General features: G+C 39.7%; 1 protein-coding gene across 1 annotated transcript in view; it reads right to left on the reverse strand.

Annotated features, from left to right (window-relative positions):
* Positions 1-18,834, reverse strand: part of LOC126235080 (sodium-dependent dopamine transporter) — a 644,375-nt gene that overhangs the window by 33,698 nt on the left and 591,843 nt on the right. The gene's annotated exons all lie outside the window — the stretch shown is intronic.

The raw sequence follows: 18,834 nt of genomic DNA on the forward strand, positions 1-18,834 counted from the left end.
AGAGGCTATTGTGATATCCATTGAGGGAACAGAGCACAACTAACTGCAGATTACAGCACTCTCTGGAACAAACAGTGCCTGTCATCTGGGCTCTGAGGCAAAGAACATTGAAAACACCACCTTTGCATTGTTCCCAAAACTGATTGTGGCCTCCCGATTCTGACTAGAGTTGAAAGTTCGAACCAGAGACTTCGAAGGTTCTGTAGTTAAGATAAGTTCTGACTTCCTGGACTTGCGCTATATGATTGAGAACTTTAGTGTCCCCCTAGTAGGTCAGGTGTACATTACACATCAAAGGCTGTTGCCCAAGTAGCTGATGTGTGTATGCATGCTCACAAGGGTTTTTTAAATTAAGCAGCTCTCCATCCAGTGCAGATAATGGCAGCTGTAGGAGACCAAGAAGTATTAATGTAGATCCAAAGGAATGTCTCACACAGGCAAGAGTATTAAAATTCTAGTAGTTAAATGCTACAGCATTAGCAACAAAGTGCTAGAGTTTGAAATGCTCTTGAAACACAGTGAAGCTCATATAATAATAGGTAAACAAAGCTGTTTAAAGCCTGATGTCAATAGCAGTGAGATTTCTGGGAAAATTTAAGTGTATACTGAAAGAACTGGCTAATGGGAAATGGAGGTTATGTATTTGTCACAGTAGACAAGATACTCAGATCTACCAAGATAGAAATTGAAGTTGCATTCAGGATTGTTTGAGCAAGACTCAGTACCATGGCTGAGCATAAACTTGTAATTGGATCCTTCTATTTACCACCAGACTCACCTCTTGATGCAGCTGAAAACTTTAAAGAAAACCTCAAGTCACTTGTAATTAAGTGCTCTAATCATCAGTTCCCCCCCCCCCCCCCCCCTATGAACCATGGACCTTGCCGTTGGTGGGGAGGCTTGCGTGCCTCAGCGATACAGATGGCCGTACCGTAGGTGCAACCACAACGGAGGGGTATCTGTTGAGAGGCCAGACAAACATGTGGTTCCTGAAGAGGGGCAGCAGCCTTTTCAGTAGTTGCAAGGGCAACAGTCTGGATGATTGACTGATCTGGCCTTGTAACATTAGCCAAAACGGCCTTGTTGTACTGGTACTACGAACAGCTGAAAGCAAGGGGAAACTACGTCCATAATTTTTCCCGATGGCATGCAGCTTTACTGTATCGATAAATGATGATGGTGTCCTCTTGAGTAAAATATTCCGGAGGTAAAATAGTCCCCCATTTGGATCTCCGGGTTGGGACTACTCGAGGACGTCGTTATCAGGAGAAAGAAAACTGGCATTCTAAAGATAGTAGAGTGCAATGTCAGATCCCTTAATTGGGCAGGTAGGTTAGAACATTTAAAAAGGGAAATGGATAGTTTAAAGTTAGATATAGTAAGAAATAGAGAAGTTCGGTGGGAGGAGGAACAAGACTTCTGGTCAGGTGAATACAGGGTTATAAATACAAAATCAAATAGGGGTAATGCAGGAGTAGGTTTAATAATGAATAAAAAAATAGGAGTGTGGGTTAGCTACTACAAACAGCATAGTGAACGCATTATTGTGGCCAAGATAGACACAAAGCCCATGCCTGCTACAGTAGTACAAGTTTATATGCCTGCTAGCTCTGCAGATGATGAAGAAATTGATGAAATGTATGACGAGATAAAAGAAATTATTCAGGTAGTGAAGGGAGACGAAAATTTAATAGTCATGGGTGACTGGAATTCGTCAGTAGGAAAAGGGAGAGAAGGAAACATAGTAGGTGAATATGGATTGGGGCTAAGAAATGAAAGAGGAAGCCGCCTTGTAGAATTTTGCACAGAGCATAACCTAATCATAGCTAACACTTGGTTCAAGAATCATAAAAGAAGGTTGTATACCTGGAAGAATCCTGGAGATACTAAAAGGTATCAGATAGATTATATAATGGTAAGACAGAGATTTAGGAACCAGGTTTTAAATTGTAAGACATTTCCAGGGGCAGATGTGGATTCTGACCACAAGCTATTGGTTATGATCTGCAGATTGAAACTGAAGAAACTGCAAAAAGGTGGGAATTTAAGGATATGGGACCTGGATAAACTGAAAGAACGAGAGGTTGTAGAGAGTTTCAGGGAGAGCATAAGGGAACAATTGACAGGAATGGGGGAAAGAAATACAGTAGAAGAAGAATGGGTAGCTCTGAGGGATGAAGTAGTGAAGGCAGCAGAGGATCAAGTAGGTAAAAAGACGAGGGCTAATAGAAATCCTTGGGTAACAGAAGAAATATTGAATTTAATTGATGAAAGGAGAAAATATAAAAATGCAGTAAATGAAGCAGGCAAAAAGGAATACAAACGTCTCAAAAATGAAATCGACAGGAAGTGCAAAATGGCTAAGCAGGGATGGCTAGAGGACAAATGTAAGGATGTAGAGGCTTGTCTCACTAGGGGTAAGATAGATACTGCCTACAGGAAAATTAAAGAGACCTTTGGAGAGAAGAGAACCACTTGTATGAATATCAAGAGCTCAGATGGCAACCCAGTTCAAAGCAAAGAAGGGAAGGCAGAAAGGTGGAAGGAGTATATAGAGGGTTTATACAGGGGCGAAGTACTTGAGGACAATATTATGGAAATGGAAGAGGATGTAGATGAAGATGAAATGGGAGATAAGATACTGTGTGAAGAGTTTGACAGAGCACTGAAAGACCTGAGTCGAAACAAGGCCCCGGGAGTAGACAACATTCCATTAGAACTACTGATGGCCTTGGGAGAGCCAGTCATGACAAAACTCTACCGTATGGTGAGCAAGATGTATGAGACAGGCGAAATACCCTCAGACTTCAAGAAGAATATAATAATTCCAATCCCAAAGAAAGCAGGTGTTGACAGATGTGAAAATTACCGAACTACCAGTTTAATAAGTCACAGCTGCAAAATACTAACGCGAATTCTTTACAGACGAATGGAAAAACTGGTAGAAGCGGACCTCGGGGAAGATCAGTTTGGATTCCATAGAAATGTTGGAACACGTGAGGCACTACTAACCTTACGACTTATCTTAGAAGAAAGATTAAGAAAAGGCAAACCTACGTTTCTAGCATTTGTAGACTTACAGAAAGCTTTTGACAATGTTAACTGGAATACTCTCTTTCAAATTCTGAAGGTGGCAGGGGTAAAATACAGGGAGCAAAAGGCTATTTACAATTTGTACAGAAACCAGATGGCAGTTGTAAGAGTCGAGGGGCATGAAATGGAAGTAGTGGTTGGGAAAGGAGTGAGACAGGGTTGTAGCCTCTCCCCGATGTTATTCAATCTGTATATTGAGCAAGCAGTAAAGGAAACAAAAGAAAAATTCGGAGTAGGTATTAAAATTCATGGAGAAGAAGTAAAAACTTTGAGGTTCGCCGATGACATTGTAATTCTGTCAGAGACAGCAAAAGACTTGGAAGAGCAGTTGAAAGGAATGGACAGTGTCTTGAAAGGAGGATATAAGATGAACATCAACAAAAGCAAAACGAGGATAATGGAATGTAGTCAAATTAATTCGGGTGATGCTGAGGGAATTAGATTAGGAAATGAGACACTTAAAGTAGTAAAGGAGTTTTGCTATTTAGGGAGTAAAATAACTGATGATGGTCGAAGTAGAGAGGATATAAAATGTAGACTGGCAATGGCAAGGAAATCGTTTCTGAAAAAGAGAAATTTGTTAACATCGAGTATAGATTTAAGTGTCAGGAAGTCGTTTTTGAAAGTATTTGTATGGAGTGTAGCCATGTATGGAAGTGAAACATGGACGATAACTAGTGTGGACAAGAAGAGAATAAAAGCTTTCGAAATGTGGTGCTACAGAAGAATGCTGAAGATAAGGTGGGTAGATCACGTAACTAATGAGGAGGTATTGAATAGGATTGGGGAGAAGAGAAGTTTGTGGCACAACTTGACTAGAAGAAGGGATCGGTTGGTAGTACATGTTTTTGAGGCATCAAGGGATCACAAATTTAGCATTGGAGGGCAGTGTGGAGGGTAAAAATTGTAGAGGGAGACCAAGAGATGAATACACTAAGCAGATTCAGAAGGATGTAGGTTGCAGTAGATACTGGAAGATGAAGAAGCTTGCACAGGATAGAGTAGCATGGAGAGCTGCATCAAACCAGTCTCAGGACTGAAGACCACAACAACAACAACAATCATCAGTTGAGAAGTTTGTATTATACTGTAGGACACAAACAACAGCACAGCCACAATGAAGAAAAGTCTGTTCTTCTTCCAAATACAAGGAAGCAACAGTTGAAAGAACACAGACACAAACACAGAAACGATCCAGCTACTGATACAAGCAGTTGCTGACAGTAAGTATGAAAGCAATATGAGGGTGAGTTCCTGATGCACTACACTTATAAAGAGGAGGGCTCTGGTAGAGGACATGGCAGATGCCATACCATGAGCAAATGTCATGTGGCTCACTGCAGGTGGCCTCTTGTGGCCAGCCTGCGTGGATGGCATTAGCAGAATATTCATAGTGTAGTGCGCCAGTGGCCTGGTGCCACATCACGTATCCTAGTATTACATGCAGGGCTACAGCAAACTTCTTCCCTTGGGGAAAGGGTGCTCCACTGATGCAGGCATTGGAGCAACTGTTGAAACATCCATGGCCTCTGTGATGGATGCCTGAGGCAGTGATGGTGGTGACAGGAAGAGATTCTGGACCGGAACTGGTGAGTAAGAATGGGTGAGCTATGGCCGTGGACATGGGCAGCTACTCCTCCACCAGAGAGCACCAGTGACAAAGGTGCTGGCAGCATCTTGGTGTCTGGTGTAACAGTGTTGATGATGAAGGCACTGGCTGCTCTGTCGTGCGTGCTCGGAATACCAGTGTTGAAGGACTGAAGCTACTGGCCCAGTTGGTAGCAGATTCATCAGTGACAGCGAAGGATCACAGGAGGGTCTGGCAGCAGGCATCCAAAGGCTAAGTCTTGGAGGAGAGGCAGGAGGTGGTGACGTCTACAGGGAGGGCAGGTTCACGCCACAGCCTCTGAGACTGGGACAGGAGCTCAGGGAAGAGGCTGAGGTGGCTGCAGTGGACCCGACACCCTCGCTATGGTGTGAGGACACAGCTGATAGTACTGATGCACTGCCAGCCCATCATTGGTGTGCACAATACAGAGGCAGTGGCCACAGCTGTGGACCATGGCCAAAATCCCCTCAGACCAGACTGGGAGCCAGGAGGAAACCACGACAAGAACTGCACTAACAGGCATTGGTGGGGTGGCATGAGCAGATGCAGGAGGGTGAGTGGCTGGTAACCATGGAGCAACTCAGCTGGACTTGGAGCCCCCACTCGTGTGGAATAACTCAAGAAGTGTGCCAAATCATCATCTTTGGAGGAGTCCGCAACATGCTTTTTCATTTTCACCTTGAAAGTGCAGACAAGATGTTTCGCCTTGCCATTAGATTGGGGGTCAAGAGGAGGAGTAGTCATGTAGCAAATGCTGTGACAAGCGCAAAAATGACCATAGTGACATGATGTTGTACTGGTTTAACACTATCCCGAGAAACCTGAAACCCCAAATAGACAATGGATGGCAGGGCAAAGGGTAGATGTCAATGATAAATTGAGCTTCGACTGAAACTTTAAAGTTACCACAGAGGTGAAGCTGACCAGTCAGTTTTTTAGCAATCGTGAGGGGAGTAGACCACTCACTCGTTGTAATAGGCTGTATGACCCCTACGACATCAGCCTGTCCAATTCTGATTTCACTTGATACGCAGACCCACTGGAATAGGGCATGCAATGAAACAGTGTGACCACATATTAGGTTTTGTGGTAATGTGGGCCACAAAATTAGTGGCACATCCTAACCCATCTGAAAAGAGAGACTAGAACTCAGAACACAGAGAATTTAATGGCTGGTATGGGACCTGCTCAGAAATGAGGTGCACTGTATCCAAAATGGTAAAATCAAAAGCATTGGAAGCACCCAGACCAAACAAAGTTGTAGTACCAATATCACTCACTACCACAAAAGTCAGAACTGAACCACAGATTTAAGCATAGTGGGAGCCATAAATCGTTCCAAAATTGGAATGAGCTGCTTGTCGTAACTCACCAAATGTCAACTAACCAGAGAAAACGCTAGAGATCCCAGATCCACACAAGTTTGTGAGTTCAGTAAAGTCACAGCTGCATCCATGTCCACTAGTGGTCTGAGAACTTTGTCCATTACTCATACTTCAATAAACAGTTTCTTATGATTCGTAAGCACTGGAGACAAACAATCAACAACTATGTCGATGTCTGCAGGAGGGGATTGGGAACAACATACGGATGCCAAATGTCCTTTTTTCCCTACAGTTGTTGCAAGTCATCCAGTGTTTAGGACACACAGCCCTTTCATGGTGTGCAAAACAGAATGGTCAAGGTGGGAGTTCTGCCTTTGAAGTGGTTGTTGTTTGCCAAGTCACTGTCCAGTGTAGCACCGAGGCTGTGTTTGTATGGCTACCATGTTGTCCTTCTCCCCTGAGAACTGAGCAACACCCGATGGTCAGGAACAAGAGCCACAGTGATGATGTCATATGAAGCATTAATATGATCAAAAGCTGTATGAGGTACTTCAAGAGATCGAGCTGTAGTTAACACTTCAGCCAATGATGGATTTTCACACATTGGTGCACCTCCTTGTCAGATGTCAACTGAATGATGGCATCATGGACCACAGAATCAGCATAGGAATCATGATGAGCACCAGTCACAAACCAACATTTGCGACTGAGGCTATGGGAGTTTGGCTGCCCAAGCCTGGTAGAACTGATGGGGATGTATATGACAACAATAGATTCTAGGTGTGCTGCAGTGACATGCATGAATTTACAGTGATAACCGAAGAACAACTTACACATATCATTGAATGAAAACAATGCAGTTTCCTGAAACAGGACTAACTGGCACAACAAATGGTAGATCCGAGGTGAAATCTGACAAAGGAACAAAGACTCACACATGTCTGCATCAGTGACACCATTAGTGAGGAAGTGTTGCCGAAGCCTCTTCTCATAAACCTCTCAGTATTTGGTCACATCATTGTAATGGGGAAAGGACAGCTGGCATGCTGACAGCATGCCTACATAGTCAATGTGGCCAGCAAGTTCATGATAGAAATTGTTAAGTGCTAGCTGCTGGTTGAGGAGAGATTGGAGCACTGCCTCTATTGACAGAAGAACAGAAGGAACAACCAAATAGACTGAGCATGTGAAAGTGAACGCCACATTCCTCGCCAAATGTATTGTGCTGTAAGACACAAACAACAGCACAGTCACATTGAACCAAAGTTTATTCTTCTTTCACAGATAAGTAAATAACAGTTGAGAACATAGACATAAATATAGAAACAATCCAGGTACTGATACAAGCAGTTGCTGACAATAAGCATGAACACAATATGAGAATGAGTGCCTGCTGCACTGTGCTTATAAAGAGGAGAGCTGCAGTAGAGGGCACGGCAGATGCCATGCCATGTGCACAAGTCATGTGGCCTACTGCAGGCAGCCTCTGGTGGCCATCCCATGCAGATGCCGTTGGCAGTATATTCAAAGTGTTGCATGCCAGGGTCCTGCTGCCACAGCACATATTCAGGTATTACATACAGGGCTATAGCAACTTTAATCACCCAACAATCAATTGGAAGAACTACAGTTTTGTTAGTGAGAGGTTTGAAAAGACATCCTGTGAAACATTACTAAGTGCCTTCCTTGAAAACTACCTAGAATGGATGTTTCAGAACCCCCTCATGATGGAAATATGTTAGAACTAATGGCAAGAAATAGATCTGACCTCTTTGAGGATGCCCACATCGAAACTGGTATGTGACCATGACACAGTTGTAGCAACAATTATTATTAAAATACAAAGGGCAACTAAAACAAGCAGAAAGATATAAATTTTCAGTGAACTAGATTAAAAAAATCAATAGTGCCATATGTCAATGAGGAACTTGAAACTTTTAGCACACAACAGAAGCATGCAGAGGAGGTATGGCTCAAGTTCAAAAGAATAGTTGACCATGCACTGAATAGATATGTACCCAGTGAAATAGTCATAATGGGATGGACTCTCTGTGATATATATAGTCACTGTAAAGAAACAGAGACTACTTCATAATAGCTGCAAAACAAAGCTTAGTGCTATAGACAGAAAGATTCTGAATGAAACACATGTCACTTTGAAGAGAGAAATGCGTGGTGCCATCAATGGCTACCATAGCTTGCTCATATGTAAAGGCTGTTAGTGGCATCAAAGCTAGTTTCCAGACACTCATGGATGAGACAGGAACTGAAATTGAGTGTAGCAAACCAAAAGCAGAAATGTTTAATTCAATTTTGAAATGCTCCTTTGGAAAGGAAAACCAGGAGAACTGCCCCAGTTTAATTTTTGTACCTCTGAAAAGATGAATGAAATATATATTAGTGTCAGCGGCGTTGAGAAACAGCTGAAATCATTGGTGGGAAAAATATATGTAAAAACAAAGATGATGTGACTTACCAAATGAAAGCACTGGCAGGTCGATAGACACACAAACAAACACAAACATACGCACAAAATTCTAGCTTTCGCAACCAACGGTTGCCTCGTCAGGAAAGAGGGAAGGAGAGGGAAAGACGAAAGGATGTGGGTTTTAAGGGAGAGGGTAAGGAGTCATTCCAATCCCGGGAGTGGAAAGACTTACCTTAGGGGGAAAAAAGGACGGGTATACACTCGCACACACACACACACACACACACACACACACACACACACACACACACACACACACACAAGCTATATATAATTATATATAAATTATGTAATTAATATAATAACATGAATAGCAATGGATCCAATGCACTTTCCTGGGGCACCCCTGCAGTGACTTATACACCTGTCCATGACTGGAGAGTGATCGACATAAACAGAAGTAACTTTGGGTCTGCCCCAGGGAAGTGTGTAGGGTCCCTTGCCATTCATGTTTTATACTAATGACTTTGCGGACAGTATTAATAGTAACCCCAGACTTTTGTAGATGATGCAGTTATCTATAATGAAGTACTGTCTGAAAAAAGCTGTGTAAATATTCAGTCAGATCTTGATAAGATTTCAATGTTGGCCAAAGATTGGCAACTTGCTTTAATTGTTCAGAAATGTACAATTGTACAGTTCACAAAAGTTAATATCCTATGACTGTAGTATCAGTGAGTCATAGTTGGAATTGGCTAACTCATACAAATACATGGGTGTAATACGGTATAGGTCTACTAAATGGAATGATCACATATGCTCAGTTATGGGTAAAGCAGGTGATAGACTTCACTTTATGGTTAGAATACTGGGGAAATGTAGTCAGTCTATAGAGGAAGTTGCTTACAAATCACTCGTGCAGCACATCCTAGAGTATTGCTCAAGCATGTGGGACCCATACTAAACAGGACTAACAGGGAATATTGAATGAATACAGAGAACAGCAGTATAAATGGTAACAGGTTTTTTTTTATCCATGGGAGATTGTCACAGAGATGCTGAAGAAACTGAACTGACAGGCTCTTGAAGTTAGATGGAAACGACCCTGAGAAAGCCTGGTTATAAAGTTTCGAGAACCAGCTTTAAATGATGACTCTAGGAATATACTACAGCTCCCTACATATTGCTCCCATAGTGTTCATGTGGACAAGATTAGGTTAACTACAGCACAAACAGAGGCAATTAAACAATCATTCTTCCTGCCTTCCCTATGTGACTGGAATAAGAGAAGACCCTAATAACTATTAAAGTGGGACGTACCCTCGGCCATGTACATTACAGTGGTTTCCAGAGTGTAGATGTAAATGAAAATCTGAGTCCTCAGTAAAGATGAGGAATATTTTGGTAAGATTTTAATCATGTTAGAACATTTGTGACCAAAGAAATGAAAAATTGTTACTTATTAATTTTAAGGCACATAGAAAAGTAGAAGCCCTGGTTTTTTTCTTTTATTTCCCCATAATGAGGTCTAACCACAATAGACAATAAAGAGCATACATCTATAATACTTAAGAGACCATTCAGAAACTTATGATGTTAAATATTGCAAGAACATTTTAAATAAACTGGAATTTTTACTTGTTAGGAGGCCAGAATATGGGTGGATAAACTAATTTCTTAAAAACACAAAACAGTCATGTATCCAAACTGGGCTAATGTAAGCCTCCATAATTCTGAAGACAAAATATGCACCACCATTTTATGACTAATACTACTTTGGGTCTTTGTAAATGATTTAGATCTATGCGGATCCTAAGTATAATAAATGCGCAAATGCCAACAATGTTCTGATCATATGAATGTTGGCTGAAAAAGTTCAAGAGTGAAATTGAAAAGTGCAGCCTGCACACTGAAGATGGTGTTTCTCCAATCAACTTGATCGTAAGGACACAAACACACAGACATAATATACAGTGCAGATTAGACACACATTAGCAGAAACTGTAGGGCTATTCAATAAAATTTTGGAAACATGTGGATCTATGAACATGTAAAATGGAACCAACATGCACAATGTGAAAATTGCAAATAAATAGTATCTGTTGTTGATAGAATTCTATTAAGACTGACATTAAAGAATATGGTAAAAACAATTACTTTTCTGAAGTAGAGTCATTTCTGCGACATGGTGTCTTCTGGGGAAATTCATTAGTCAGCAAATCTCGGAAAGAAAATTACAAGAGAAAATTAAGCAGAATTTGTTGCAAAACTTTATTTAGGAAACTGATTTTTTCCATTTTCCAGTATTTCCATCCCAGAAGTAAGGTTATTAATTAAGAAAAGCTAAGAAGTTTGTACTTCTTTAATAAAGATGTTTATTCTGACATTGCAAGAAGAAAATAGAATAAAATTCACTCACTATAAAAATGGTTATAAACTATAGAAGAATATTATGGAACTGTTTTATAAAAATCAAAGCTAGTGACTTAAACTTAGGCAAAAGTGGAGCATCATAAAACACAATAAAAATAGAACATTTAAAATACATGTGGTCATATTCTATAAGAATGAAGTATCTATGTAATTCTTGTGAATAAAATGTCTAATTTTATTGTTAATAAAAATATTATATTGTTACTCATCATACAGAGGAGATATTGAGTCGCATACAGGCACAACAAAAAGACTGCTGAACGTGAGAGCTTTTGTTGAAAAGGCCTTCTTCTAAAACAGGCAGCACTCACAGATTCGCACAAGCACAACTCACATACACATGACCATTGTCTCTGGCCACTGAAGCCAGAAGGCTTTTTGGCAGAAAGCTCACATGTTTAGCTCTTTTTGTTGTGCCTGTTAGTGACAACATCTCCTCTATTATGGTATCCTTTTCATAATATTGTCATTATTTCATCTTGGATTTTTCATTGTTTAATTGCAATGTTACATTTAGAAATATTTTACTATATTTTATTGATAAATGTAGTATGTTACAAATATTTTGTGGTTACTTCCTCAAGTGACCACACATGCTGCATCATCAGATCGGTCCAATTAAATGGCATAACCCATAATATCCCTTCATTGAGTTGTCCTATATTAAAAAATTATGGCATCTGTAATGCTTAGAATGATTTGTAGTCTAATAAAATACAATAAAAACCAATATAGTGTAATTTATCAACAAGTGTCAAAAAAGAAGCTAACAAAGTAAAAATGCAGTTGGTTGGGAAGAAATGAAACAGTAAAATTGATAATCTACTTTTAGAGCCTTCATCTGTTTGTATATCTGTTTATTATCTGAAAGTGACATTCAAGTTCACAGTGCATTAACATTAATTATTTTTTAAGCTATGAAAAGTATAGCCTATACATTCAATAACAGCTTCAGCTATGTAAATCACAGTAGTTTTTGCCATAAGGGTGAGATGCAATTGCATAGATCATGAAAAAGCCACAAGCCCTGGGTTGCAAAAGGTTGGTCTGAAAAAGAACACTTCATCTACATCTACATCCATACTCCGCAAGCCACCTGATGGTGTGTGGCGGAGGGTATCTTGAGTACCTCTATCGGTTCTCCCTTCTATTCCAGTCTCGTATTGTTCATGGAAAGAAAGATTGTTGGTATGCCTCTGTGTAGGCTCTAATCTCACTGATTTTATCCTCATGGTCTCTTCGTGAGATATACGTAGGAGGGAGCAATATACTGCTTGACTCCTTTGTGAAGGTATACAGTTTCAAGATAATCCTTGGGTTTTACATGGAGGTAACAATGTCAATATCAGGAAAAGAATGCCAAACTAGAGGCTTCTGCACCTGCAATCCATTTTGTAGATAAACTGTAGGTTCCTGGTATCCTACTGATGAATAAAAGTCTGCCATTTGATTTACCTACAACGGAACGAATGTGGTCATTCAACTTCACAGATCCACATTTGCTACCCCTAAATATCTTTATGACATGACAGAGACTAATATGATTCACACATCATATTTCACATTAATCTTTTAGTCAAGAGATTGCTCAATATTAATCCTTTAGTCAACAGATACTGAAATTATATGTTTTGTTATGTGCACATTTCCCTACATTAAGAGCTAGTTACCAGTGTTTGCTCCAAACTGATATTTGTTTGCCAGTAATTATAATTTTTAATAGATGGAATTTACTCACAGATAAATACAACACAAGCAAAAAGTTGAGATTGCAACTGATATTATTCACCAATTCTGTATAACAGGAACAATAATGATTGTATTACACTTTCCTGGGGCATACTGGATATAACATCAGTGTTTGTAGATGACTCCATCGAGCAAACTTGCTGCATTACAAAATGATTTTCTCTGTCCACGGCACTGAGGATATCGTGTATGACTAGCAAGATTTGATAAATTTAGTTATTTAGACATAAGGCTGTAGTCTAAGTCATGTTTGTGTCCTAACATTTCACCTCCTGATGCTGAACATTTCCCTAGAGGCTATAAAGCCTTCATTAGTTGATTTTCAAATTCACCCAAGCTCAGCAAGCTGAACTGTTTATACATAATCCCATAACAGTCAGGTCATGACATTATCTGATCACTGCCAAAGATTGCAGACTTGCACCGATATGTGTTATGGAACTCACACTGCTGAAGAGTTGGTGCTGTTTGCTGTATTTAGTGCTGGGGCCATAAATTGTCTAATTTCTTTTACATCATAAAGGATATGGAATGTGTGGTGCAAAAGAACCAGCTAAATGCAAATGCCATCAAATGTAAGTGGGCGTACCAAATGAAGCATCAACACCTGGCTCAGAGAAAACAAGTGCAGTTGTTGTCTGGGCAACTCAATTATCAAAAGTAGCAGATCATGCCTGATGCCAGGAACCACTGAATTTTATGAGATAGTTTTTGTAATTGGTTTGCAAGAAGTTGTCTGTGATCTTCTACTTATGCTGTTGTAATTTTCCTTACCAGCTGGGGTGAGTAAAATCTCCTCCAACAATTACAGTATGACTAGGAAACATACATACTAGGGAATGAAGTTACCAAATACTTCTTCAGGTCAATCTTGTGGCTGATAGAATTGTTACAGCACAGAATAGTAAGGAATAGAAATTAGAAAAAAATCATTAAAACTCACTCACACTGCCTCAGATAAATTCAAGTCATGCCAGAGACGGAGGCCTAAGCAGGAAGCAAGCCATTATGTCACAAGTGAGTCAAGTTGATGACATTGAGTGCCAAGTAAGGAATAAGCATTCAGCACAAAAGAGTATGGAAAACCAAAGGAAGTGAGACATATGTATTTGTTAGCTCATAAGGCATGTTGCAAGGAACTGTATCTATTTCATAAGAACACAGAGTCAGGGACTGACACAGCAGTAAACAGCCTCTTAAGTCAATGAGGCAGAATAAGGAGGACACATCTGGTCATTACAAACTGAGCTTTGTGTCATAGCCTCACATTAGCTCCCTTTAAATACTACAGCTCTTGTCGTGAATTGATCATTGGGATGAATGACATTCACAGTAATAGCACTCGATTCCATAATTACAATACTGTAGTGGATCAGTGTCCTAGATGCTCCAGCACAGTCTATGAAATAGCCAAAGATGTACTCAAGATGATGGCCTTCACTGGATGGACTTCATACTACTCGCTGTCTACCATATACTGTGGAGAAACTGACTGTTTTTGACAATACCACATCACAGGGTGCTGCTAATACCAGACTTCAACACAGAAGCCACCAACAGGGCTTCTTAGGGTCTACCTTCCTGTCCAGCACTCGGGCACCTTCAGGTGCTGTAAACTACCAGTGGCAGGGGGGGAATCAATTGACCACATAACTACGGACACCAGATACATTATGATGGGACATAAAGGATCATTGTAGAATTTGGACTGGGATTGAGTACATACACTCCACAGTCAGCATGAGAACCTTGCTGGGCAGCTGCCACCCCACTCGCTGGCAGCCACTGCTCTGCCAGGGCTGCTGACATCACCTCCTGAGGCTTCAAACACAGAGATGACTCGATGGACATCAGCTAGAGTCCAACACATAGCTGAATTAGCAACAGCCAAAGCTGCTGCAGAAGAATGAGAACTTGTAAACATTGGAAATGATGTTTTACTGATGTCGCTGATGCATCAGAGGTTCCCCCATCCTGACTTCACGCAGGAGCTCTCTGTAGAATGATTCAACTACTACTTTAATCCCATTTTGATTATTATTCTTACTCAAACGATTTTAGATGTAAACTTGGTTTCTATCTCAGTTGACTTAAGAGTCTTGTTCACTGTATAAACACTTTACCCCTCCCCTTCCCCTAGAGCCTGTATATTTGATGAACTCTCAGGCATGCCTCAAAGATCTCACTACAACAACTTTGTGGTTTTAGCCAGCTCTCAGTGCCAAGAAGGCCCTATTACATGGTCTGCAAAGTTTTCAATAGTGCTTCAAACTATGGCAAATTTTTGTGAAAAATGTTCTAAAATCTACCATTAATATCTTTATTTTCTCATCTATGTGGGTCATTTCTAGAGGTTTGATATGAGTGTTTTGAAGCTTTCTGCAGATTGGCTGGAGATCCATCCATGCTAAAAAAAAATATGTATGCCATTCACAGTCCACTTCAGTTGTATCCACTAGCATATATTGCATCTCTGGTCACAATTCTATGAAGTCACAGCTTATGTTGTCCCATAATTACCACTATGACGTGGGCAACAGTTTGCAGTTGTTTGTACCCTTTGTGTCTTCAAATGCTGATGAGGTGGCTTCCTCAATATGTTGAATTTGTTCAACAGGCATACACCCTTAGTGCACCAGGTTCTCCTCTTCATCGCTAGCTGCCATTTCTCTAAGGGGTGCCATTATTCACCATACGTCTGAACTACCAGTGACTACTAGAGTCCTCATCTTCTGCATTTGCTTTGACCTGATACTGGCTTTCCAGCAGAAGAAGAATATCACACTGGCTAAGATCTACTGTCAATTTCAGGCAGCACTTATACTTGTTGGTAAGGGGGTGAGTCTTATATGCTGAGCTCTTCCATACATTGCTTCTTCTGTAGAACTGCCATGGACATCATTCACTGTCAAGTGGTGGACATGTTTAAGAGCAATGAAAGAGGGCAGTAGTGATGCAGCAGTAAAATGGTGTGAATGACATGGTGTATAGATATTTAAAATGCGCAAACTATCATGATAGGGTATGAGTTTTTGTGTGTCATGCTTTCAAATCAAAATCACTATGTCCAATAGACTTCTCTTCCTTCAAAAAACTGCCTTTCACTCACCTAGCTTCTGTAATGTACTGATCAAGAGACACATCCCTGCTAACTATCTTATGTTCTATTCCTATATAAATTCTCACTGTACAAAATCTGTTCTATGACACTGTCTATCCAGCCCAGCCAACTAGTTGAAAAAGCTAACAGTTTAGCAAAGAGCTATATTCCATGAATATAAGTGTTTTATATTTATGTATAGACTGAAAATTCTCAGAAAAATTAGCAAAGAGGCACAGCGGTTAAAGAACTTGATTTGCATTTTAGAATTTGATCTTCCACATTTAGCTTTCCCTTTTCTCTGAATCATTTAATACAAATACCACAATGGTTCCTTTAAAAAGAGAAAGGCAACCACTTATCTACAATGGGCCAGTGTGCTGAGCACAACAGTACATAACAGGAAACAGCACTCATGCTAGCTTTCGAGGTATTTTTTTATATAGCAGGATTGCATACATTCACATACACCACTATACAGAGATGTTTGGATGTCTGTGAGGTTGTATGTGTAGATATTTGTACTATTGCTAGAAAAAGAGCAACAGCTTGTAAGCTAGTGTGAATGCTGTGTCCTGTTACATATTTCTGTGCTCCACGTATTGGTCCACTCTAGGTGAGTGGTTGCCTTTTCCTTATTCTAAGTATTGCTCCACCCAGGAATACCCATGAGTGATGTTAAACTCTGAACTTCCTTCTTTCTCTCTCACTAAAACTAGGTGATCTTGCATAAACAGCCTACACTGACAACATGCAATGTTTTTGTTGAATACCTGTTAAATATAATCCAGGGACTTGGCCTATTATCTTCCATTTGTTTATTTTATCTATTTATCCATCCATAGACAGTACATATTGTATGGATACTGTTCAAATGTATTTGTAAATTCTATGTGAAATTGTTACACATAAATGGAACATATAAATATATACATTAAATAATACAAGCAGATAATACAAAATGATACAATGTATAGTAATAACAGTATTAGGAAAGGGATAGAATGCTATTCACTCCATCCCAGACTTCCCACTGTTAAACTGTTTATACTGTTTCCGTTATTAAAAAGACACTTCTTCACATGCGTTTACTTGTATCTTCCCATGTTAGAAAATCCTTTTATGCGCAACACTGACTCGGTAAAGGCTTTACATCAGACTACATCTGTCAGTCACATATGTAGACATAGTGAAAATGTTAAGGGGCATAAACAGAGTTTCTGGTTTTGGCTTAATATAAACATTACCAGAAAAATGTAACTGGCTGCATAGTCACTTACCATATAAAAGCATTGTTTGAGCAGAATGTTTTAAAATGTTGATATAAATTTAGTTTTGTCTTTATAATTTCTGACATAGATTGGCGATCTGTTGTGAAGTTTGATACTGATATGGTTCATATGCCTCTGTGTGATAGTTAGTTTTGTTCACCAGGTATTGGAATCCTATGCTATTTCAGGTACTGTAGCTATGAGAGTCAGCATCGTCTGAAAATCTTTAAGGTGGGCCCTGATCTATAACATATGTTTGTATATTTATAGTGAAGGTATTGTTAGTATTTTAAGCTTTTTTAACAAGGGTTTGCTGTGTGCCTGTGGAGGACTGTGTAGTTTAGCCCTCTTCTGTCACATAAAAGTTAGTTTTAGGTGGGGACAAGGAAGGAGTGTGTGCACTATCTAAGGTAAGAGACCAACAAACATCTATGAGATAATGCTGGTGTCCCCTAAAAACATTGCAATAAAAGGTGATTGTAAGTCCTTCCAACACTGGAAAAGCAAGAAAAAAAGCTTCTCACAAGGTTCACCAACTCAACCTCACATTTTAAGGCGACAAAACACGTTTTCAAAATTTTAGCCCCACCTATTGAACCTGCACAAAACTTTGGGCCATAATTTTGACAGTACATGGGTGTGACCTTCTGAAAGTACAGCTTTTAAACTTCCAAATAACTAGTTGTTTGTCAGTCACTCCACCTCACCACAGCTGCCTAATACCTGAATGTGAGGTAATGTACAGTGGAGTCACAACCAGAACTCTCCTTTTCACGTTATGTTGAAAGTGAGACAAGATGAGTGGGAAGGTGGACACATCTGCAGGATTCATTTTGAAATCCTGTTCAAACACTTTATTCTATGTGAAAAATAGTAATTTAAGTAAGCAAAGTGTCAACCTCGTGCGCAGATACTTTCAGTGTTATTTTAACAATATTCTCATATCATTATTCTGCAACTATATAAATGCCTTAATCATAAAATGAATATGCCTAAGCAAATGAAGAATTTTATGAAATGAAGTTAATGATTTTTGATTTACAATTTAATCTTGTCAGTCATGTTAAACAATAGCACATCTGCTGCAGATGTACTTCAGTTTAAGTGTGCGAGCTATGAATGCCAAAGAAAATAATGCATAGCAGTGATGTTAATAAATAAATACTGCTGTGCTACTTTTTTAATGACACACTCATTCTTTTCAATCATTTACACTGAATTTGTGAATAGCCCATCAGAACATTCAAAGCAAAGACATCTCTGGCACCAGCTATAGTATAAACCGTTCAAACTGACACAATAAACAAAGCATGTTAGCAGTGTCAAAAGAGTATTTTACAAACCTCTTATTCACTCCACTGTACAGTACTCTGCATTTGGGCATTAAGCAGCTGCAGTGGCGGGAGCGAGTGACAAACAAATGGTGTGCACAAAAGTTTAAAAGTTGTACTTCCAGAAGATCATATATCTGCATATTATCATAACTATGGCCCACTTTTTCATGTGGGATCAATTGTTAGGGCTGATATCTTGCAGGTGTGCTTTTTTATCCTTAAAATATGAGGTCAAGTTGGCAATGTTTCCTCGTCAGAGCCAATTCTGATGACTGCAAACCTAAACATAGAGTGTATGAGCAAAAATAAACAACAAGTTCTGGCAGAAAATTGCTGCATGCATAAATGGGACATACTGGGTATCTAAGAAACACATGGAAAAGAATGGGCAATAGGATCAGAAACAGAGGAAATGAAATTAACTGTAGAAATCCCAAATCCTATATATGGCAGTGCTATCTTCATAAAACCAGAGATAGCCATCCATAAACA

The sequence above is a fragment of the Schistocerca nitens genome, chromosome 1 (assembly GCF_023898315.1).
Source record: "Schistocerca nitens isolate TAMUIC-IGC-003100 chromosome 1, iqSchNite1.1, whole genome shotgun sequence".
Taxonomy (NCBI): domain Eukaryota; kingdom Metazoa; phylum Arthropoda; class Insecta; order Orthoptera; family Acrididae; genus Schistocerca; species Schistocerca nitens.